The following is a 23,735-nucleotide window of genomic DNA, read 5'->3' as shown; positions in this document are numbered from 1 at the left end:
GGCTGGGGAGAGAGTGCCCGGTGCATGTTGTCTGTTGATGGTGTCTGTGGATGGGAGCATGAAAGGCTCAGCGTAGGGGCCTCAGTGCTTAGACCCGACCCATGCAAGGCCCCCCAGTGCTTTCCTCATCCCTCTCCCAGTGGCTTAGAAGGCACAGCCAACTCTGAGCCCATGGGGCGCCTCTGCCCAGGATGATGTTGGGTCAGCGTGGGTACTTAGGGGCAACTTGTAAACGCCCTCAGCCCTCTGCTGGTGCAAGTACATTTGGATCCCCTACCCTCGGCCAGACCCATGGGCTGCAAGAGGATGCTTCAAGGACAGCCAGGCAGCAGCAAGCAGAGGGGGCGGAAGGGGGCTCACACACAGGGGGAGCCCCCCGCCATTTCCGTTGCCTCTGATGGCCAGCACCTGGTCCGTGTCGCTAGCACCTCGGACAGGTCCAAGCCCGAGCCAGGAAGGGTCTGCGCAGTGGAGATGAATGAGTGCCCTCTCCCCTACCTCCTTCCCCAGAACACTTCCAGTGTGGGCGCTGAGAGGACCCCCGAGAGTGCAGCTCTTGGGTGAGTGCTATGGACAGCGTGCTGAGAGGCTGGGGAGGAGATTTGGGGCCACTCTGTGTGCGCGCACACTCGTGTGTGTGAGTGTGTGTGTCGGTAGGTAGGGAGTATTCAGTAATTCATTCACTCATTCATCCAATTATTCATAATTATTCATTCACAAGTGCCCACCACTGTGTTTGATTCTGGGGTTCCGAGGTGGGGACAAAACTGACACGGTCTCCACTCGTGTGGAACTCACAGCCCGTGGAGGGGGACAGATGTGACTCTGGCAGTCACACCAGTAGACATAGATATTCTGATGTCGGGTGTGAGGCGGCGGGGGGGGGGCGCCCTCTGCTGAGTTTTGTTGCTGATTTGTGACTTTGCACTTCATGCCAGAATATTCACACTTCTTATTTATCTGAAGGTCCCTTTGTTGAAGTGATTTCTGGTGTATATGACCACAGAGCAGCTAGATGTGTTCCGGATCTCTGTTCACTTGCCTTTCAGACAGTCTCCCCCAGTTCCCAGAGGGCTCAGCATCCTGGGGAACACGGCTCTGGGCACTAGGGGGCTGGAGAGTCTTGCAGCAGGGCAGTGAGATGTTGGAAGTGCTGTAGCAGGGAGATGCACTTGGCAGGGTGGTCTGAGCCCGACTGCGGCCGGGATGACAGGCTGGGTAGTGCAGACCCCTGCAGGTGGCGCAGCCTATGCCAGGAAGGAGGGTCCGAGCTGGCTGATGAGAAAAGGTTCTGCCGGGGGCTCCTGGCTGCCTGTGGGCTTGGACGGTGCTGGCCCTTCCTCAGAGAGCAGGCCACCTCAGGCACAGAGCTGAGCTCCTTGAACAGCCCCTCAGGGAGCACGAGGAGATGGAAGGCCAGGGCGGCCGATGGCTCTGGGGCGGTATTAGTTTTCTCCCGCTGCTGTAACAGATTACAACAGACTTAGGGGCTTAAAACGACACACATTTATCATTTTACAATTCTGTGAGTCAGAAGTTGACAGGGTCTCACTGGGTTAACATCAAGGTGTCGGCAGGGCGACGTGTCATCTGCAGGCTCGAGGGGAGAATCTGTTTTCTTGTCTTGTCCAGCTTCTAAAGGCCGCCTGCATTTCTTGGCTTGTAGCCCCTTCCTCGGTCTTCAAAGCCAGCAACATTGCATTTCTCTGGCTCTCTTGCACTGATGCTTCTCTCTGACCACAGCTGGGCAATGTTCCCTGCTTTTAAGGACTCACAGGATTAGATTGGGCCCACCCAGGCAATCCTGGATCATTTCCCCATTTTTGGACCCTTAAACTTAATCATGTCTGCAGAAGCCCCCTTTTGTTATGTAAATCATGCAATGGCAGATTCCGGGGATTAGGACATGGGCATTTTGGAGGGGGCCGTAGATACCCCCCCGCCCCAGGCTCAGGGATCTCCACAGCCAGAAATAAGGAAGCACGTGACTTGTCTTTGGCTTCTAGGGTGGGAGGATCCCCCCTACCAGACCCACAGCCATGGAAAGCCCCCAACCGGAAGTGGGTGTGGAGGACCCCCTCCTCAGATGGCTGCCTTACCATACCTCACCTGCCTCCTCTTCCGCGCCTGCACCCCGTTACCTGCAGTTCCCCAAGTGTGCCAGGTTCTCTCTCACTTCTGCACTTTGCACATGTTTGCTCTGCCCGCAACCCCCTCCTCCTTCCACCTTACTCTCACCCCAAACTGGTGAAAACTGCTTGCCCCTGGCTAACCTCCCCCCGCCCCCGAAAGCTGCCCTGCCTCCTGGCTCTCTTGCCTCTGCTGCTGGCTGGGTTGGGGCAGCTTCCGCCCCTCCTGCCTGAGCTGTCAAGGCCCACGCTTGTGTTCACCCACTCCTATGAGTTTCTGAAGGTGGGGCAGGACTCTTCCATCTCTGAGGCCAGTCTGGGCCCGGCTCTGAGCCTGTGACTGATGGGCTTTGTGAAATAAATGAATAAAAGAATAATCAGCTGAGGGAGTAGAGGGCCTGGAATGAGGCTGGGATGTCAGGAATGACGATGGGGGTGGGTGGGTCCCCCCAGCTGTCCAGGATGGGGGCCATGGCTGGTTCACGTGTGTGCATGTGCAGATGGGGCTGGGAGGTCTCTGGGGGGCCTGGGTCCCTGTGGCCTCAGTCACATGGTATGGATGCTGAGGGGCTTTGGGCAACTTGGACATGGCCTCACCGTCAAGGGTCAGATGCAGACATCCTGACTGTGAGTACTGCCTGTCCTCGGCTTGTTCTACACATGAGGTGGGTTTTTCTTCAGGCTTTCGCTGCAGCGTGTCTGAGCTTGGGGCTGGATGCATGGTGGGGAGGAGCTGAAATGATGCAGGCCCTTGAGCAGCAGGGCACAGTGGGGCTTCTGAGCTCCTAGGAACCCATTTCTGCGGTGGGAAAAAGGCACAGATGCTCCATGGTCCATCTTTCCCTGCCCTACCTCTAGTTGCTGACAGGCTCCTGCTGACCTCTAGATACTTCCTTCTCCAGGAAGGCCCTCAGGGGTGGGCGATGACCTTCTCTATGTGTCCTCACACAGGGCGACATTGCTGTGGGGTGATGGAGGCCCCTCACCTGCCGACGACGGGCTGGGGGAGCACCCCCCGTCGGAGTAGCTTTCCTAGCTGTGCGATGCGGAGCCGTACTGGAGCCCGAGGCATCAGAAGAACCGGTAACCCGGAGCCTGTCTTTACTTAAAATTTTGGAATTTTATTCATCATGGACTTTTGCCTTAATTTTGATTTTAAAAAATATTGCACAGAATTATTTCTAATCTTGACTGCTGGGTTTTTTGGTGCTTCCTTATGTTTGTGTCCCTTACATTTTGTGCCTTGCTCGCCTCCCTCTAGTCCCGGCCTTGCTTCTAGGAGAGGGCCCTGGGATTCTTCACACCCACAGAACTCACTCTGGCATCCAGTCCTCCCTCCTGAGGGAGGAGAAGGGCAACTTCTGGTGGGTGCCCAGGACAGGAGGGGCTGGTGACATGGCCGCCTTGGTCTCTCTTAGGATCTGGCCATGGCCACCGGCAGGCATGTGTGTGGGCTGAGCTGAGGAGGTCCCAGCCCAGCACCGAGTGAATCCTCCCACTCCTCTTGGGGTTGGAGGCCTGGCCCCTGGAACACCTGGCAGCCCAGATAAAGACGTCTTCCTCCTGCGGTGTGCAGGAGGCCCAGGGGCATGGGCTTCTAAGGCTGAGGGCAGGAGAGGGGGCTCTGGGAGGCTGGGACCGGAGCAGCCAACCACAGCAGCTGCGGGTGTATGTCAGTCACAGAGGAGCAGGGTCATGTTGGCTGTCTGACAGTAAGCCGTGTTGGCAGGGCCTGGGCTCCCAGGCCTGATGCTTAGCACACTGTCAGCTCTCAGCAAATAATAAATAATAATAATATCTCCGGCATGTTAGGGGAGCCAGAGGAGGGAGAGAACTCAGAAAACATGTGTTCTGCCTCACGGCGGGGGCCAGGAAGCTGAAATCTGTTCAGCGCCTCTCTTTGGGCGGGGTCTTGGGGGGGCCACCCCTCTCCCGCGGCTTGGCATGGGAGGCGGATGAGCAAGCATCTGGGGCCTGCACTGGGAACGGGGGCTCAGGGAGACTTGTCTGGGGGTTGCCCTCAGCTGTCATTTTTTTTTTTTTTTTAAAAGCTCAAACTACCCTCAGATGTCTTCTGGCATTTGGGGATGATCAGACTTGGGTTTGCTTCCTGAATCTACTGCTTCAGACAAGCCACTTAGCCTCTGAGGGCCTCCCCGGCTCTCTCACTTATAAAACGGGACGCTTACAGTAACCGTGAGGCTGGGTTAAATGAGAGTGGCTACAGAGCCCGGGGAAAAGGGCCGGTAAATGCCAGTCCTGCCGGCGCTGGAGCTCTGGTCCTCAGCGTGAGGCCTGAGTTTGGTCCTGCGCGGGGCAGCCGTGCGGGCAGGACTGGCTGGGTGGCTGGCACCAGCCCTGGGTCTGGGGAAGGATTCTGCAGACCCCCTGTGTGTGGCAAGTTGCCCCCAGTGTGCAGGCACCTGTTACTGTTTGTTGACTGACTCTGGGACCCGGGAGCTTTCACGGAGCAGAGGATGGAGGTTGTGTGCTTGGTGTGGAAGCCCACGGGGGACTCAGTGGCGTGAGCGAAGTCCCCTTGGCAGCCCCCGAACATGGGGCTTAGCGCTGACATCTTGGTTTGCGGCTCCCTGGGATGTGGGAGAGCTGACGGGGGCGGAGACAGCAGGGCCACCTGCCACCTGGCCACCGCCCCCCATGACCCGATCTCTCCCTGGCCTTCCTGCTCATGAGCTGCAGCCGGGCCGGAGACCCACTGCAGGATTGTGGGGAGGTGGCGTGCTGCTGTCTTTGTGGCGAGGCCCAGTCTCCCCGCCAGCTCAGGCCTCCAGGGGAGGGCACCTCGCTGCAGCCCTCCTTCTTTCCGGAGCCTTTGTGGTCCCCCTTCTCCCACTCCTCGCTTCTCCCAGACAGGCCATTGTCCTACTTACCCTGAGCTTCCTGCCTTCTGCCCTGAGGTGAGGGCTCTCCCTGGGTGGGCCAGGGAGGCCTACTGGCCGTCCCCTTGGCCTGGCTCAGCGTGGTGCCACAGGGGATGGGCCACTTGTCAGATGTTGTTGTTTAATTTTCCTCGCTCAGACTCTGCTTGTTCCAACACCCTGCAATGACATGGGTGTTAACCGAGCACCAGGGACTATAATTACCAGGGCTGAGAGACAAGATCTCCTGGTGGTGTAACAGCGGCAGGCAGGAGCCCCGCCTGATCTGTCCCCAGAGAGGAGCCGCTCCAGGCTGACTCTTGTCTGAAGAGCCGCAGGGCTCGTGCCCCTCACCTTCGCGGTTCTCTGACCGTGGCCCCCGGGGACTCCTCCCTGCGGAGGGGCCCACGTGCCTCTCTGGGTTGCTCAGCTCGAGTGTGGCTGGGCGTCGCTCTGAGGTTCTGGGCAGGACAGGCACCCTGTGTGGCCTTGCTGGCTGGCCGGGGCTGCCGAGCTGCGAAGGGGCAGCCTGTGACCACATGGGTGCCGCGGAGGCCTGGGTGGGCCACAGCCGGGGAGCGCGGCTTTTCTCAGGGTAAATGCAGGGTTCGTGAATCAGTTCCTGAATTCTGTCTCTGGACAGACAGACTGGACTCAGCAGCAGGGATTCTGGCTATAGAGTCCGAGTCAACTTGTCACATGTGATGATAAACGGTCTATGAAGGCCACCTCCAAATGCACTAACAGATGTTTAGTGTCTTGGTTGGGTGAGGGGACAGCATGTCCTCTTGTGGGTGGGTGCCTCATTGTAAGAGGCGTGGGCAGCCTGGAACCATGAGGGTGCTTGGGGAGCTGGGAATGGCCCAGAAAGGGAAGCTTACCTTTGTCCAGGTGTGTGAAGGGCCGGTGTGAGGAGGCAGCCGACGACAGGTTTTGTATGGATTGTCACAGCTGCTGATAATCAGACGACCTAGAATGGACAGGATTGGGTTGTGGGGGGCTGAGGCCCCAGTGGTCAGGGTCCCCGGGGGGCAGAGATGGGCTAGTTGCTGTTGACATGTGGCAAGAACAGTTCTCTCCTGGGGAGGAGCTCAGGCTAGGTCTGTGTGCCTGGGCACAGGATCTCTAGCCCTGAGGCTAGTCTTGGCTCTGCCACTGATGGGCACCCACCCTCTGGGTGGGTCCCTTCCCTTCACTGTGCCTCTGGTCTTACTGCCTGGGACAGAGTGTGAGGCCCAGCTTCCTTCCGATTTTGTCCTGTGGGTGGTATAAAAGAGACATGGGGAGTGGGGTGCAGATAGGGGCTCTGGGAACTGTCTGTGGGCACAGGGTGCTGTGGGACCCATGGGGGTCAGTATTTGTGGATGGAACACTTTCTCATAAGACTTCTGGCTCCCCACTGAGACTTTGGGACCCTCTGGCCTTGGGGATGTGATGTTCCAAGTGCGGGTTCCATCTGTGCGGGGCTGATGTTGGGATCTAGGACCATGAAGGCCCTCTGAGGCTGGAGGGCTGGGGGAGGGACAAGCCCTCATCAGGTCTTCTCCTGGCCCAGCTCCCATGAGCACTGGCGTGGGCCATGCACACAGTAGGCTCCTTCTTGGTCGGCACATCCGGTGGGCTCTGCTGTTGGCACAGCCCTGGCAGCTGACGGGTGAGCCTAACTTGTGGGAGCCAAAGATGGGCCTGTCCAGGGTACCCCTGGCCTTCTGGGCTTGCTCTGGGGCAAGGGGATGGGGTCTGGGGGGGGGAAGGAGAAACTGGAGCTCATAGGGAGCATCAAAGGGCTGGTGCGAGGTTTATTGGGGCCTTTACTGCCCTAGTTTTCATTATTTACACCCTGTTGATTCTAGGAGCTCCCGTTAAACGTGTAATAAATATAAAAATATTTTACAGGCCAGTGAAAATTCCACAGCAAAAATAACTCTATAAAGAGGGATTTCGCCCCGCTCTGCCCGCTGCCGAATTCTGTGTGGCATTGCTCTGAGCCTGTTGGCTGGCAGCAGGGCAATGAGGTGGCTGGGTTCCCGGGTCATGGGGGGCGTGGGCCGGGTGTTTAATTAGCCCCTTTACCAGCCTGTGAATGAAGTCTCTGCTCCCAGGCCAGGCCTGCCAGCTCCATAGGTGGTGGTGGGCGAGAGCCACCCAAGCGCAGCGTTGGAGGGCTGGGCTGTGGAAGCAGGGGGAGCCTGGGGCGGGGAGGGAGGAAGAGAGCCGCTTAAAGCTGCCCTCCTGGACAGCTTGAGGTGTGGCCCACGGGCGGGGCTGGGGAGACAGGGTAGAGCAGGGATTTGGAGCCTGGGCTCTGTGTCCCCACTGCATGGTTCCAATCCCACCTCTGCCACATAGTAGCTGTGTGACCTTGGACAGATGACTTAACCTCTCCGTGCCTCTGTTTCCTCCTTTGTAAAATCCTCTCACAGGATCGTTGTGAAGCGCATGCCTGACCCATAGGAATGACTCAATAATGATTATCTTGTACTCCATAATTACAGTTATTTTTAATAAAAAGCAAGGCATTCACAGTTCCAGGCTTGTCAAACTAGGCATAGGGAGAAGGACTCCTGCCACTTCTGTGAGACCTGGACTATCCAATTCAGGAGCCACTAGCCACGGGATGGCTGATGAGCGCTGGAAATGTAGCTAGTCCAAACTGAGGTGTGCCGTGAGACATACCCAGGATTTCAAAAGCTTCGTATGGAAAAAAAGGCTCTAAAATATCTCATTAATTACTTTTCAATATTGGTTACATGTTGAAATGATAGTCTCTATTATTTAGGGTCAAATAAAATATATTGTTACATTTAATTTCATGTTTCTTTTTTTAAAGATTTTATTTATTTGACAGAGACACAGCGAGACAGGGAACACAAGCAGGGGGAGTGGGAGAGGGAGAAGCAGGCTTCCCGCGGAGCAGGGAGCCCGATGCGGGGCTTGATCCCAGGACCCTGGGACCATGACCTGAGCCGAAGGCAGACGCTCAACGACTGAGCCACCCAGGCTCCCCATGTTTCTTTTTTTTTAAACGTGGCTATTAGGAAATTTAAAGTTAAGTTTGAGGCTCGTGTTGATGGCCTGTTGCAGATCAGCTGGACAGCTCTGCCCTCCTCTGGGAAGGACGGGCCGGAAGCCCTGGGACTCTCCTGTCCTGGCCGGTCCAGCCACCCGTGTTACAGGAAGGGAGACCCAAGCACAAGAGGGCAGTGGCCTCCCTGAAATCTCCCAGTTGTAGGTGGCGAAGGTGTGCCTCAACTGCAGACACTTGCCTCTTTGGATCCCAGAGACATGGCGACAGCTGGCGTTCCTTCTTCCCTCTTTTGGTCATAGGGAAGATCGGATCTGGGGACTTAACGATAAACGTGTGCTTGCAGGTTTGTTAAATGAGGTTCGCGGCTTCTGGTGAGCTTCATGACAGGTTAGGGACACGTAGCTTCCGGGGGGGTATGGCAGGTGGCTCATCTGGCCGAGCAGGCTGGTGCTGCCTCTTGGAGGTGTGGCGAGTAGAGACCCACGCCTCTCTGAGAGTCCTGCTGCTGCTTGAGCACCAGGGGCGAGGGGTGGAGAGAAGCTTCACGACTGCTGGTAAAACTTTGCATTTACGGTGCACCGACAAGTACCTGGCCTGCTATGGGCTTTGGACTCCACGGCAGCCCCACAAGAGCTTGGGACTAGAGCATCTGCGCTTCAGAGGTGAGGAAACAGGGCCTTAGAGTGGTTAGGAGGTGGCGGACTTGAGATCTTAGGTCTGCTTGGTGTCAAGGCCTGAGATCGGAGTTCAGCTCATGCTACACTGCTGTGTGCCTCACACACTCACCTGCTGACGGCCCCTTGTCCTCCCTGGTCCTCGTGGCCACAGTGAGGGCAGGGCTGGACTAGATGCTGTCCAGGTGTCTCCGTGCAGGCTCTGGAGTCAGCGGCTTTACTGCTTCTTGCTGTGTGACCCGCAGTAAGTCACTTGACCTCTCTGAGATTTGTCTTCCTTCTCTGTAAAACGAGGAAAATAATACTCCCTGCCTTCCAGGGCTAGTTAAGTGCAATGCTGTGTTCCTGGCACATAGTGGGCACTGAAGAAATAGAAAATCACGGCACAGGGATGATGCTGATGAGGTGAGCGGTTTAGGGAGGACCATCGAGCATGGACATACTCCACCTTTCAAAAGTAGTCTTCAGAGTGAAGACAGATTCGAATTTTCCTTGAACTCCTTTTGGAAGTGTGTCTCATGTTTGCTCTTCTCCCACTGGGTGGAGGACCCACGTGGTCCGGAGTCACCCTCGGGTAGCTGGCCAGTGGGCCCGAGGTTGCTTCTGAGTATAACTGTGCCTCCTGGTGCCTGCTGGGTGTTGGCTGTGAATACCCTGGATGGTGCTCACTCTCCTCCCCTCTACAGTTTCTCTGCTGGGCTCCTGTGCCCATTCTCTACTGCTTGAAGAGGGAGGGTGGGCTTTGAAAATGCCCCTTGGTCAGGACTGGACAGTCCTCCCCCTTCCAGCACTGCTTAGGGGGCCTCCGTTGGCGCCCAAGCCAATGATGGCTGCAGAGGTGTGGCCCTTCAGTCAGGGAGCTGGCCCGATGGGTCTCAAGGTCAAGGCGTTTGCCACTTGTCACCTCCTTTGGTGTGACCTAATGTCCTGGGGGAGGGGATCAAGAGGGCCTGAGTTGGGAAACTCAGGACCCTTCCTTTCAGGACAGCTGCTTCCTGGGGGAGCAGAGACTCAGGGATCTGCTTGGGTGCTTCTCCAACTTGGGATGACCCCACCTTGGGACGCTGGACCCTCCTCCCCGAGGCCTTGGTCCACTCTCTTGGAGTCCTCCAGACCCCTGGACCTGCTCTTGTGTGGAGGGGGACAATTTTCAGACAGGGGATTAGGTTTCTTCCCGGCTTTCTTTGACTTCCCTGTCTCTGCCCATCCTGCCTCTCAGAGGCGCCCTGAGTGGGGGCTAGCGAGTGGAGACTGGGAACGGGGTGGCGAGGGGAGGCAGCGTCTTCATCCCCGCCTGAGAGTGGGGCTAACCCCACAGGCCCAGGGGCGCAGAGGAGAGAGGACAGTAGCATGCCAGCCCTCCTCTGGCCACCACCTGGGACCCAGCACAGCCCCCTCGGTCCTGCTGATGGAGATGCTGCTGCTGGGGAGGCTGCTGTGAGCGCCAGGGCTCCCTGGGCTGGACGCGAGCCAGGCTCGGTGCCACCTGCTCTACACGCTGTTTCTCTCTGCACGTCTTCAACCCCAGCAGGCAGGCGCTATTGTGATTCCCGTTGTAGAGATGAGAACACTGAGGCGGGGGGGTTTAGCACGGAAGCAGCGGGACTACAGTCTGAAGCCCGGGGCGTCTGAGCCTGGACCAGGCTCCGGGCCGCTCTGCCTGCTCCTGGGGCGCCGGGGGCTGCCTCGTGCCTAGCCGCGCAGCGTGAGGGCCACTGTCCCTGGCGCTCTGCCCTCCCCACGCGTGGCTGGGCCACCCACCGTCCCTACTCCCTTGATGCTCTGTCCTTCCCTTGCCACACAGGAAAACTAATTGGGAAGCCAGTGATGAAAGGGATGTTCCTACAGGAACTTCCTTAAATCTGCTCCAGATCTATAGAAATTGTTCCCAAATTTTGGCCCTTAATTTAGCCGCAGACTGGGAGACACATATTTGAGAATCAGAGGCTACTAATGGAAAGGAGCCACCTGTGTGTTTTGAGCAGTGTGATACACACTCCACGGTATTGCCCTCTCCTTTCCCTTTGAAGTGGGGTTACAGCAGTGACCATTTCACAGATGGGGACACTGAGGCCCCGAGGGGGGTCTTTTATTGCTATTGTTACAATGGATGGAATGACGCTCTGCCACACTCCGGTGAATGGAGCTCATTTGGTGGTTCCAGTGCTCTCTTAGCTCTCAGAGTGGCCTGGACCACAGGCAAGGGATCGCCAGCCCAGAGCTCCCCTCCCTGCTGTGTTGTCTGCCGGAAGGGCCAGCTCTGGGGACTCTGGTTTCTGGGGCAATGAGAAGGGCTGGATTTGTGGCTCTGGCAAGTCTCTGCCCCTGGCCTGTGCCCACCGCAGCCTGAGGGGGTCTGATGGGAGGCGCCACCAGGCCCCGAGCACAGTGACAGACGGCACACATGCAGTGCCAGGACCTCAGCAGGGCTAGGAATGTGGAGAGCACCTCACGGCTGCTGGGCTGGTCTGCACATCAAAGGCGGTGTGGACAAGGGCCTCAAGTAGGGCTTAGGGGCTGAGGGATGCAGCCCCCTCAACGTGGGGGTTCTCCCTGCTCCAGGGACCCTGCTGCTGGTCCAGGGGCCCCTTGCTCAAGCCAGGATACTTGGTCCATAGTAAAAGAAGCCTTTGCCAAGCTCCTCTACCCTGGGGCGCACACCTCAGCACGAGGGCCTCAGGAGGGGAAGCACTCGGGCTGCCCTGGGTTTCCCTGAGGCTCGCTGTCCACTGTCTTCAGGACTTGGCCATAGGGTTTTCCCAGATGTGGTTTTGGAGGGCCAAACCCACCCAAGGCAGGGAGTTGGAGGGTGGGGGTGATCAGCCCATGGTAAGTAAGAACCATGCCCATCAGGTTGTGTCCCCACAGGGGCTTAGTGAGCCCACTTTGGTTCTGCCTCCCCCATCACAGCTGGTGGCTCATTCTGCCCACATGACTTGGCCTTGGCTGCAGAGAGGATGGCAATGTGAGGTTGATGGCCATCTTTTGGGGTCATGGCCACCAAGCAAGAAGGCCTGAACTGGGGAAGAGGGCTGCAGGTGCTGGGGCCATTCAGAAGCCTGGCGCCTTCTGCGCTAGAAGGCCATCATGGTCATGAGGTATCATGGAAGGAGACTCAGAATTTCACACAGATTGCGGCTGCTGAATACCCTCCTCCCCCTCTTGGGGCCACGCTCGTCTCTGGCCTCTCTGCTTTTGAGATACAGACTTGGCCTCCTTGGCCTGTGGCAGGCAGGGCTTAATCTCTCCTTTGTGTCATCAGAGGCTGGGGTGAGAGTTCACGGGAGAGGAGAGTACCCCGGCTATGTAATTAACTCGTACACTTGGCACAGAAACCTGCCTTTAATGCGTGTATCCCATCTGTTGGCTTTCCTAGGCCATTGTCCCCAGCCCGGGCCCATGGACTAATTACAGGTGTGGGCCCTGGGGCGGTTCAGTGGCCCGGCTGGCTGTGCTGAGTTGTGCCTGCTCCTGGCCCCCGTGGTGGCTCTGCTGTGGCCTGGGCTGGCCAGGGGCCCGGGGACTGCCCTGCAGAGGAGCCTGGCAGCCCAGCGCAAGGGGCCTCTCGCTGTGGGGAGAGGTCTGAATTCTCCCATGGGCTGCTGGTTGGCCTGGCCTATGGGGTGGGCTGCAGCGGCTCGTGGAGGAGAGGGAAAGACAGAGCAGGGAGCGGAGCTCCTGCCAGGGTTCTCTGGGGGAAGTGAGGAAGTACATTCTGGAGATGTGGGCTCTCTGGTGACCACGGTGTGGTTCCCAGAAGTGGCTGAGAAGCTCTTGGCGTCGAATGCATCTGACTGAGCTTCTGTTTGGGGCTTTGTGTCCCCGCCCTTGGGCTGTGGAGGGGGCTCCGTTCCTCCCCAGAGGCAGATACTCAGCAGCGTATCGCAGAGGGAGAGCCCACCCAGCCCTTGTCATGGTGAATTACAGGAGTAGATGTGGACCCCAGCTGTCCAGACAGGCAGGGATGAACTGTCCACACTCGCATACCCGGGGTATGCCCGGGAACCAAGAGCGTGCACAGCGAGCTCCCCTCCTCCCAGATTTGGTTTGGGATGAATATGTTCATTGTGACTTGTATTACACTCTACATCCCCTACTATTTAACTTGTCTTCGATTGTAGAATAGATTTGAGGCTTGCCTGGTGCTCAAGTCTGTGAAAAAAAAAAGTGCCCATAAAATTTGAGTGATTTTTTTTTCTCCCGGAGCTTCGTCTCCCTCCCCCCAGCAAACAAGATGTTTCCGGGGTTGTTTCTGTCAGCCCCTACATGCTCCTGGAGTGGAGGATAGGAAATGGTACCTGGGAGGCCAGTGGCAGCTTCTCCTCTGGCCTTGACCCCCCCAGAAAATTGCTGGAGTAATAACGGCTAACATGACTGAGAGCCAGACTGTGCTAGGATCTCCTGGACCCTTGATGTTCTTTATTTTACTCCTCAGACAACCTCTTGGGCTCCGGCCTATTAGGAAACGTATTTATGGGTGAGGAGGTTGAGGCACAGAGAGGGTAAGTGACTCCCTCAGATCACACAGTGAGGAGGTGATGGTCTGGGATTGGGAGCTGGGCTGTCGGCTGTCAGCCACTCTCTGCGAGGAAGGGCTGACCAGCATCCTCCCCCGCTTATCCGGGTTATCTGAGCTACACAGGGGCCAGACTCTGGCCATGTCTGCTCGGATAGCTTTGGTGGCCCCACTGTCGAAGACCCAAGTGGACCCCTGCTTGGTCTCTATCACCCACCCTGCGATCCACCTGACGACCAGGTCCAGCTCTCCCGCTCCAACCTCTGGCTCCCTGTCTCTTGTAAAATCAGGCACAGGAGGACAGGTCACGTAGTCTGAGAAAAGCTTTAGAGTAGAAACTAACACTTTTTAAAAAATAAGAACCTCAAGCCCCAGCAGAACAAAGCGCGTGGCCCCCGCACCGTGCTGCTGTATGCCTGTGTCGGAGGTAACAGGCACCCCATGCCAGGTGACATGTTGACAGGGGCCGTGTGTGTCAGAGAGAAGCCATCACAGGCATGGGGCAGGCCCCACCGGGGAGCCCCAGGAGCTCTGGGCCCGCGTCCGTGAACGCCTCAGCGGGGGCAGGCAGGCTCCGCCCGAGTTCTGCGGTCTGGGTCGGGACCCTGGGGTCCTGGAGCCAAGCCGAGGGTCTTATTCAGTCCATCTGCTCCACTGGACCCAGCCCAGAGCTGCCTTGGGCCTCTGTAAACACTTGTTTCTAGATGTTTATTTTGGGGTTTAATGAAAAACAAACTGGATAATTCCTGCACCTGGACAGGGGCCAAGTTCTCAGTGCCCTTGGGTGGGCAGGTCCCCTTCATCCTCACCGTGGTCCGCTGAGGATGTCCCCGCCCACACACCCCTCACCATCCGTGCTGCTCCCCTGGTCACTGTTTTTGCAACGTGCTGCTCCCTGTGCCCGGACTGCCCTCCCCTCCCCTCACTCCTTGCGCCTGGCCTGGCTAACACCTGCCTGGCCTTCAGGGCTCGCCTGGATGTCTCTTCTTCTAGGGGCGTTCTCTGATCCCCACTAAGTTGGGCAGGGGTCCTCCCCCGGGCTTCCCAGGAACCAATGATCACTGTGCAAAGCAAGCAATGGGGCAGTTCCATCTCCCTCGGTGACAAGAACTGTCTTTTCTTCCCTGCTGGATCCCCAGCATGTCAGAGGATCAGAGTAATGAGTGGCTGTAACAATAATACCGATACTAAGCACTTCGGGAACACCAGCTCTGTGCCAGGCACTGTTGTCGGCATTTGACAGGTGTTTACCCATCGACTTCTCAAATCAGCCCTGGGAGAGACAGGTCCTCTCCTCTCTACTTGGTGCTTAAGCACACGGGCACCGCTGTCTCCCTGACCCACGGTTATAGGACTCGTGAGGACGGGAGCCGGGATCCCAACCCAGGCAGCCTGCTGTGGGGACTACTCTTTTATTTATTTAAGAGAGAGAAAGAAAGAGAGCGAGCATGAGTGGGGGTGGGGGGAGAGGGAGAAGCAGGCTCCCCGCTGAGCAGAGAGCCCGATGCTGGGCTTGACCCCAGGACCCTGGGATCATGACCTGAGCCCAAGGCAGATGCTTAACCGACTGAGCCACCCAGGCGTCCTGTGTGGGGACTACTCTTAAGCACCATGCTTGGCTGCCTCCTGTGGGTAGCATCTGGAGGCGTTCGATCAATATCTAGTCACTCCACAAAATGGCTTGTCCTCCTCACTGGATAAAGACTGAGACTACAGGGTGAAGGGGCATGGCTAAGGTTCTGTGCTGTCGCTGAGCAGCGGGGCGACTCCAGCCCACACTACACCACAGGTCCCTTGAGGACAGGGACGTGGACCACTTTGTCCTTCCGTATGTCACCAGCTTCTGGCTTAGAGCCTGGGGCAAAGAAGATGTTCATCTCTGTCAGTGACATCCTGTGAGACTTCTGTCACCAGTGAGTTACACCCCCCAGTCCCGGTCCTGGGATGTGGGCCTCCCAAGCGGGAGCCCCGGCGAATCGGTATTTGGGTTGATGGCTGTCAAATGGCTGTGGCATGGCAGGCAGGGTGCGGGGGCAGCAGCAGGGGGGCACGAGGTCAGGGGAGGACCCACGCTCCTGCTCCTGGCCTTGTGGGGGGCTTTCCTTCCGCCCGGCCAAGTTCATTCTTGTCCTGGAGCAGTGCGGTCTGGGAGCTCCCCCCCCCCCCCGCAGGAATCTGGGATGGAGACTCCCACAGAGTCCCCACCCCCACCCCCACCCCCAGCGGGAAAGGAGGTGCCTGTCTCGGAAGGTGCGGTTGTGTTTCCCATGAGCTCCTCGTGGGCCTGGAGGCCCCTCCTGCACGTGGTGAGCAAACAAGGGCACCACGGGGAGAAGCCGTGGCCTTGCCTTTTGTTGGACACACCTGGCTCAGACATCTCCCGAGACGGGAGTGACTCCGTCGGTCCCTCCTCCCTGCATAGCAGCTCGGAGTCGGTTCAAACATTCTCGCTGGGGCTCTGACAGCTGTGTCAGCTTCTGGCCTCACTCAGAGGCAAAAGGCACGTCGAAGATGCGGATTAAACCTGTCGCCAGCCGCCGTCCTGCCTGTCCGAGTCCTGCTGCCCCGGCCCCTGCTGCAAGTCTGTTTTGCCTGCCTTAGCACCAGGGTCCAAGGCCCAGCTCCTCCGAGGTTTCTTGATAGCCCCTAGACAGAATAACCTCCTGGGTCCTGCACCCTTTTCTCCAGAGAAGTCCAGAGCCCTCTTTAGATAGGCGTTGAGAAATTAGTGTCACTGGATTAAGTTATGATACCAAATGCCCTGAGGGGGACCCTGACCATGGCTAGCTCACATTTCCTCATCCTTTGTGTTGAGGTCAGCAGCAAGCCAGAAAAAGGGCAGATCAAAGGTTGTTCGTGCTGGCCCTTGAGCCTAGAATTGAGAAATCCCTAATTAGGCTGTTGAGTAAAATTATTTTTGATAATTCTCTTTTGTACTAATAAGTCACGTCACCTGCTGAAAACTCAAGCTTCGCTCACCTTAGGCTGGTTACTACAATAATAATTAGAGGTATCTCGTCCTCTTTGTAAACTAGCAGCACAATAGCTGTTAAATAAAAAAAGGGAGCTATAATTTATTTTAAGATTCAGGGATTTCGTATGTGCAAGTAGGCAGCAATTATGGAACAAATACTATAATTATAATCACTTTGGAGAAGTGAACGAGGTGGTAACTGGCTGAGATGTGTTTTCTGGTTAGAAAATACATTATCTCAGTTCTGAGCAAACTCTGCTAGCCCTCCTATCCCTGGATTCTTGGGAGCTGAATCAGAGAATGAATAAAAGCTTGGAAAAGCTCCATCTCCACCCGATTTGCCCAGGGAGCGATGGGGCTGACCCTTTTGCAGATGAGCAGGGATGTTCCTTCAAATGTCAGGCAGATGAGGGGCTCAGGCTGAAAGACACTCCTCCTGTGACCCCCTCCCCCCCCGCCGAGAGAGGCAGTCGTGAAGCCTGTCCCTGTCCCTGCTGAACTGGCTCAATTCTGTCCCTGAGTGTCTAGAGCTGTCCTGATTTGGAGCCTCCATTGGGATCTGCCAGACCAGATCTCCTGCTGGTGATACATGCCCAGGGGAGTTTGGCACTTCTTTCTTGTCTCCTCTTTGGGAACATACTCTGGAACCCACAATTAGATCCCACAAAATAACTTCTCCTTATCCAGTGATGTGTTTTTCTAAGAGATGGTTTTATCTCTTGGGTACAACTTTCTTGAGGGCATCACTGAAACATCTCAGGACTTGCTAGATGTTTTGAGACCTCTCTGGATTCTTGGTAGGTGGTCTGATTCCCACAGCTGGATGGCAAGCAGTTCAGAAATGTTGAACATAGGCTGATATCTGACCTCTCTGGAGTAACTCAGAAACAGAAGATAGGACCCCATGCTATAATTCATGGGTCCCTTTTCTCAGCCTAGAACCAACTTCAGGATCATGTGGCCCTTTTGATAGATACATTGATTGGAGCCACAGTTTACACATTTGAGAAAAATGAGACTCTTGACAAAAGTGTGAAGTTAAAAGGATTTTGCCACCTCGATTAGGAAACAGATCAGCAAAAGCAAAATCCCATACTAAAAGCCGTAATTGGGGCACCTGGATGGCTCAGTCAGTTGAGTGTCTGACTTTTGGTTTCGGCTCAGGTCATGATCTCAGGGTTGTGGGATGGGGCCTCGCTTCGGGCTTTGGACTCAGTGGGAGTCTGCTTGAACTTCTCTGCCTGTCCCTCTGCTTCTCACCCTGCTCACACGCATGTGTGCTCGCTCTCTCAAATAAATAAATAAAATCTATAAAAGTGTGAGTTCTGTGAGGTGAAGGATATGCCTGTTCTGTCTGCTTTGTTCCTTGCTGCTTCTCTAACCACTGAAGCAGTGTTTAGAGCATACAGATGGTCACTAAGAATGAATCTCTTCGAGAATAACTGGGCTTGCTTAAGTCTTTCCTGTCCGAATGAGACATGCAACATGGATGTACATTTGTGGTTAGGGTCCAAGGTCTCCTAGAAAATACTTCCTTTTTGGGGACAGAGAAAAGACCAATGGATCTGTGCTCCCCAGGAGACCAACCCAGCCTTGTTGCTCAGGAACTCATGGAAGCAACAAGTGTTGATTTTTAAGGGTGTTGATTTAGTGAGAACCGTGTTGCAGATTTTTGTTAACACTTTCCAGTCTGTTCGGGTAGCGTTAACATTAGCCAGATTTTGTACATTAGTCATGTGTGCCTGAATGTGTCTGTATTTATTTATGTACATAAGTATCAAAGATCAATATACACTGAGAATTTAAGGCATAAAGTTTATAAGTATCCTAGCGGGATATATTATACTGTTTGCTCATCTGAGCTCATGTCAAATATGTAATTAAGTAAATGTACCTCATTTTCAGGGACACAGATGGGGCTTGCCTGGTGTTCACTGCTGTGTGAAATCAAGGCACTGAATCATCCTCCTGAATCCAGGCTATGGTGGGTGTGTGTGCGGCTGAATCCGTCTTGTCCCCTGGGACCGGTGCTCCGAGGCTGCAAATGGGTATGTGTGCATTTTTCTTTTTTAAGTGGACTTCTAGAAAAGAATTCCTGTTTGAAGGGTGAGTAACGGGCTTGGAGGGCAGCTTATAGCTAGTTGGTCGCTGCTGACCCTGGATTATTAGAGTCCCGCTGAACCTTGTGCCGTGGGAGCAGAGCGAAGGACCCCTTTGAGGTTTCGCTCGGGGCTGGCGGGGGTACAAGGCTGTCTCAGGACCGTTGACTATCTTCTCTCCAGGGCAGGGCAGTGGTTTCCAAACCCCCAAGCTTTGGTTGCGTTGGTCGATCAAAATGAAACACATAACACATCGTCTCAGTCCCCGGGGCCCTTTTCCTCTCCCTCCGAATGCTCAGGGTTGCATCATCATTAGTCCGGCTGTTGTGGGCCTGATCCGTGGGGAGGAGGTGGCCACAGGCCGGAAGGCGCTGTGGTGACAGACGCTGCCTGCAGCCGGCACAGCATGCGTTCGGGCCCAGGTGAGTCAGCGCCAGCCTGGGAAATGCACGGGCGGTGATGGATGGCCGTGGTGCTTGGATGCGCCCCTGACACTATTTGCACAAGCAGGGAACTCAAAAGAATGGGGTTTTCATGAGCTTATATAAGTTAGTTGGCAATGTGCAGTGCCCCAGCTGCATGGCATGATGGGACAGAGCTTTGCGTTCCTGTTCAGAGACAGGCGACTTTAAGAACCAGTTTGCCTATGTCAGGACTTGAAATGGTTTACTCTGCCCTTCTGTTGTCGTTAACCCTCCCCCACTTCTCTCTTTGCCTTTCTCTTTGTAAAAACTTTCTTTGCAAAGGGATTCTTACAGCTGGGACAGTAGGACTACTGTTGCTTCCAGCAGCCGCCCAAGGGGTTTGCTTTTCTTTGGGACTCTGACTTCCTTGAAAGATGCGTCAGGGCGGGGACAGCAGGTGTGTGTGGCTGAGTCCTCTACCAGGCGGCGGGTAGGGGATGGCTGCAGGGGTGGGGCTGGGGGGTGGGCTGGAAAACCGCCTCAGCCCATTCCCGGGGGCATCTCCAGATTTTTGTCTCGGCTCTCTGAGAGTCAGGCATGGAGTCGGTGAGGAATAACCTCACGCTCACACGTACCCCACCAGTGCCTGGCACGCGGTAGGCCTCCCCTCTGCTCCTTCCGTCGGCCCTACTGCGGGGTAGCCAGGCCAGGAGTTCTCCTGGTCTGTAAAGGTAATAGCGTCGGGGCGCCTGGGTGGCTCAGCTGCCTGAGCCTCTGCCTCTTGATTTCGGCTCAGGTCCTGATCTCGGGGTCGTGAGATCCAGCCCCAAAGAGGGGAGTTTGCTTCTCTCCCTCTGCCTCCCCCCACCCCACCCTGCTCCTGTTGCTCTCTCTCTCTCAAATAAATAAATAAATTTTAGGAAAAAAAAAAGATAGGGGCGCCCGGGTGGCTCAGTCGGTTAAGCGTCTGCCTTCAGCTCCGGTCATGATCCCAGGGTCCTGGGTTCGAGCCCCAAGTTGGGCTCCCTGATCAGCAGGGAGTCTGCTTCTCCTTCTCCCCCCACCCCAGCTCGTGCGCGCGCGCTCTCTCTCTCAAATAAATAAATAAAATCTTAAAAAAAAAAGGTAATAGCATCAGAGAGGGGATGTGGCCCTTGCAAGGTCCCCCAGCACGCCAGAACAGGGCTAGACTGCCACCCGGATATGGTGCCTTTGGTGCCATGCTCTGCTGCTACGTTCCCAGCCTGCGCTTAGGCCCCTGGCCTTCTGGCCTCCTGCAGGCTCAAGGGGGCAGGAGGAGAGGGACTCTTGAGATGGCGAGCCTGTATTTCCAGATCACATCCAAATGTGGGCATCGCCCTTTGTCAAAGCTGGGGCGCCATTCGTTCCCTCGGTGCTGGGAGTCGTGCTGGTACCATTAGGTCTCATTGCATCCCGTGATGGTCTTTTCATCACTACCGAGATTATGGAAACCATGAGTTTTATACAGAGGCAAGCATCTCATGCAAGCCTTTGCTGTAGCTTTAACATTTATTTATAAGAGAAAAGTTTTTTTCCTTATTAAAAAGCAGTGCGTGATTATAAAAAAAGATAATACAAAGGAGAAGAGTTTAATAATATCACCATCTTGATACAAAAAACAAAATGGGATCATGCTGACTATACAACATTTTTGCGACTGAGATTTTCCTCTTATCGTGCATGCGTGTGGGTCTCGGTGGATATTCCTGTTCATCTTCCCAGGGGCTGAAGGTCCCGCTCGCATTGGTTGGAACCGTAGTTTGTGGATGGATATGTAGGCTGCTTCTTCCTTTCTTCTTCCTCCATGTGGGTGAGCATCCTCATCACTGGATCTCTGCTCACATTTATTATTCAACGAATATTGATGGAGAGCAGGGCACATTTTTCTTGGGGTAAATTCTTAGAAGTGGATTTTCATATGGGTGTTTTTAAAGTCACCACATTTATCGTGAAAGTTTAAAGAGTGCAGGAGGGAATATAGTAAAAACTTGAAGCCCATCAACCTCTGCTCTCTCAAATAACCTCTGTTCACAGTTCTTAGGGATCCTTCCAGAAGTTGTGTGTGTGTGTGTATAATTGATTTGTAACTTTTTTTTTTTAAGATGTTACTTATTTATGGGACGCCTGGGCGGCTCAGCCGGTTAAGTGGCTACCTTCGGCTCAGGTCATGATCCTAAGATCCTGGGATCGAGTCCCGCGTCGGGCTCCTGGCTCAGTGGGGAGCCTGCTCTCTCTAATTAAAAAAAAAAAGATTTTATTTATTTATTTGAGAAAGAGAGACAGCGAGAGAGAGCATGAGTGGAGGACAGCGGCAGAGGGAGAAGGAGAAGCAGACTCCCCGCTGAGCAGGGAGCCCGAGGCGGGACTCGATCCCGGGATTCCGGGATCACGACCTGAGCCGAAAGCAGATGCTTAACCGACTGAACTCCCTGGGCTCCCCTGATTCGGAACTTTCATAACAGCGTGAACAGTGACCGTTCTACTTCATAGTGTATTCTGGGCAACTTCCCACATCAGCACGACAACTTCATGGTGGGGCTGTATCAGGTTTACTGAAAATGGCGGAACGTGCGCCGCCGCACATCGTATGTCTTGGTTTCATTGCGCAGGCGTCACGATGGGACGGGCGGGGAGTCGAGCCGCTGAATGGGAGAACCCTGCGCGTTGGAAATGTTTCCGGCTGTTGCTAAGTCAGTGCGGGAGTTTGGTCACACGTATCGCTGATGAGTTTACAGAAAGGCTCTGTCTGCACTCTTACCAGCAGAGGCTGAGAACGTCTGCTTCCTGATCTCTTTTACTGGCTCTGTAGATTATCAGTTTTTAAAATGTCTATTTATTTGGTAAAAAAAGAAGGGATTCAGTATTTGTACACTAATTTGCATTCCTGTTATTAGCATGAGGTTCTTTTAGCTGGGACAGTGCTTTGGAGCTGACATCTATGTTTTTTTTTTTTTTTTTGTCTTTTAGAGGCTGAATTCATTTCCTAACTGGGTAACCTTGGGCACGTTAGTTGGAATCCTAGTTTCCTTACCTGCAAAATGAGGATCGTAGTATCTATCTCTCAGTGTTGTGGAGCCTTTCTGACCAGCCTCGTCTCTCTTGGGAGATTGCCTTTTGTGGCTTAAGACCTTCTGGTGTTGTATTTTTACCCAACGCTGCCACCCTTTCAGGTTGTGCTTCCTCCACTCCCTCCTCCACCCCCCCTCTCCTCTCCCCTGCTCTGGTGCCTGAGGCCGCGGGGTAACTTCAGCTCTGGCTGGTTCTGAAGGAGGGTGGGCGTGCGAGCTGTCCTGCTAGAAGCCAAGTCTTAGGACCCCTCTCTGAACGCTGGATAGGGATGGGGTGAGCACCTCCCCGCACCAGACACTGCGCTGGCCGCTTCTGGTGAATTCGCCAGTGGGCATCACTGTCCTGGCTCGCAGAGGGTCAGAGTGGTTGAGGGCCTCTCCCGAGGCCGACAGGGTCCGCAGCAGAGCCCAGAGCTGGCCGACTCGCTCCCAGGCCTGTTCCCCTTTAGCCATCGCCCTGTGCTGGCGACAGGGGCATCCCTCGCCCATACCTGTTGGGACTTTGGAACCCCACCACCAGAGAAACTCTGTTAGTCGAGATTGGAGGGGTGTTTGGGGCTTCTTGAGGGCTTCGAGGGACGGCTTCCAGTCACCAGAGAACATCCCCACTTCATGCAGCAGTGACTAGCACGCTGACCTCACTAGATTCAGGCCCGCTGGGTCCCTCTCCTGGTCCAGCCAAGTGTCCCAAAGAGTCTCTAGTGTGCGGTCACATCACGCCCGGGAGATAGAGTCCTGCTCCCACGGGGCCGACTGGAGGGCTAGTGTTGTTCACTATCGAGAGTGGCGAAGGTCCTGGCTCAGGAAGTGGGGAAGGATCCTTCTACAGGCTCCCAACTTTCTGGAGTAGTCCCTGTGCAGCCTGGGTTGATGGGCTCCCACATCCTTCTATATCCTCTGGGTGACATTTTATTTCTAAAATGAAAACAAGGTTTAATCAACTATTTTAGTATTTATATTTTCTTAGTTCTTTTTCAAACTTTTTTTTTAAAGATTTATTTTTATTTATTTTAAAGAGAGGCCGGGGAGGGCTAGAGGGAGAGGGAGAGAGAGTCCTAAATAAACTGTAGGCTGAGCATGGAGGCTGAGGCGGGGCTCAATCTCACGACTCTGAGATCGCGACCTGAGCAGAAACCAAGAGTCGGTTGCTTAACCGACTGTGCCACCTGGGAGCCCCTTATTTTTTCTTATTTCTAAATCCTTGTTTATTTTCTTCTGATTTTTATGATAAAAAGTCCAAGTACTGTAGCACACGCCATATTTAGGTGCTCAATAAATATTTGATTAACATATGAATGTAATATAAAAAGTATCAATTCCCTTGGTCTATCTCCCAGAAATACCCATTGTTACAGCTGGTAACACCATTCTTTTCTAGATACACACACACACACACACATACTTGTTACTTCCACAAATGGACCCATATGATGCATATTGTACTGCGCTCATTTAATAACATGTCTTGGGCATCTTTCCACGTCATCAGCACTCAAAGCTCTATGTCCTTTCAGACATCTGCTTTGTGTTCCATTGTATGGATAGTCTGCAATTTATTTAAGTCCTTTATTGATGAATATTTGGGATGTTTCCAGTTTTTCATTTTTTCAGATACTGTTTGCAAATAGTGTATTTTGAAAGGCCTCGTTGAGATGAACAGAAAAATTGTGGAGCATGTAACTCTCTACTGGAAATTATTGATCACCTGCTTTTCAGAAGCCTTTACCAACATAGTCGCTCAGAATTCAGTCCTTTCCCCTGGGTCCCCCTGCCCATAACCTGCTTCTGTCTTTCTTTCTTTCTTTTTTTTAAGATTTTACTTATTTGACAGAGAGAGAGAGAGAGACTGAGAGGGAGAGAGAGAGAGAGAGTAAGAGAGAGAGTGACAACGCACAAGCAGGGGGAGTGGCAGGCAGAGGCAGAGGGAGAAGCGGACTCTCCGC

General features: G+C 54.6%; 1 long non-coding RNA gene across 1 annotated transcript in view; it reads left to right on the top strand.

Moving 5' to 3' along the window:
- LOC145722740 (uncharacterized) overlaps positions 1-23,735 on the top strand; it is a 153,624-nt gene that overhangs the window by 3,232 nt on the left and 126,657 nt on the right. Inside the window, exon 2 of the long non-coding RNA XR_014147238.1 lies at positions 3,081-3,212. This is a non-coding gene — a long non-coding RNA (uncharacterized LOC145722740). The remainder of the gene's footprint in view (positions 1-3,080; positions 3,213-23,735) is intronic.

The sequence above is a fragment of the Leptonychotes weddellii genome, chromosome 7 (genome assembly GCF_054177405.1).
Source record: "Leptonychotes weddellii isolate Sample4059 chromosome 7, ASM5417740v2, whole genome shotgun sequence".
NCBI lineage: Eukaryota > Metazoa > Chordata > Mammalia > Carnivora > Phocidae > Leptonychotes > Leptonychotes weddellii.
The sequence above is the reverse complement of the archived record's forward strand: the minus strand, read 5'-3'. Positions and strand labels throughout refer to the sequence as shown.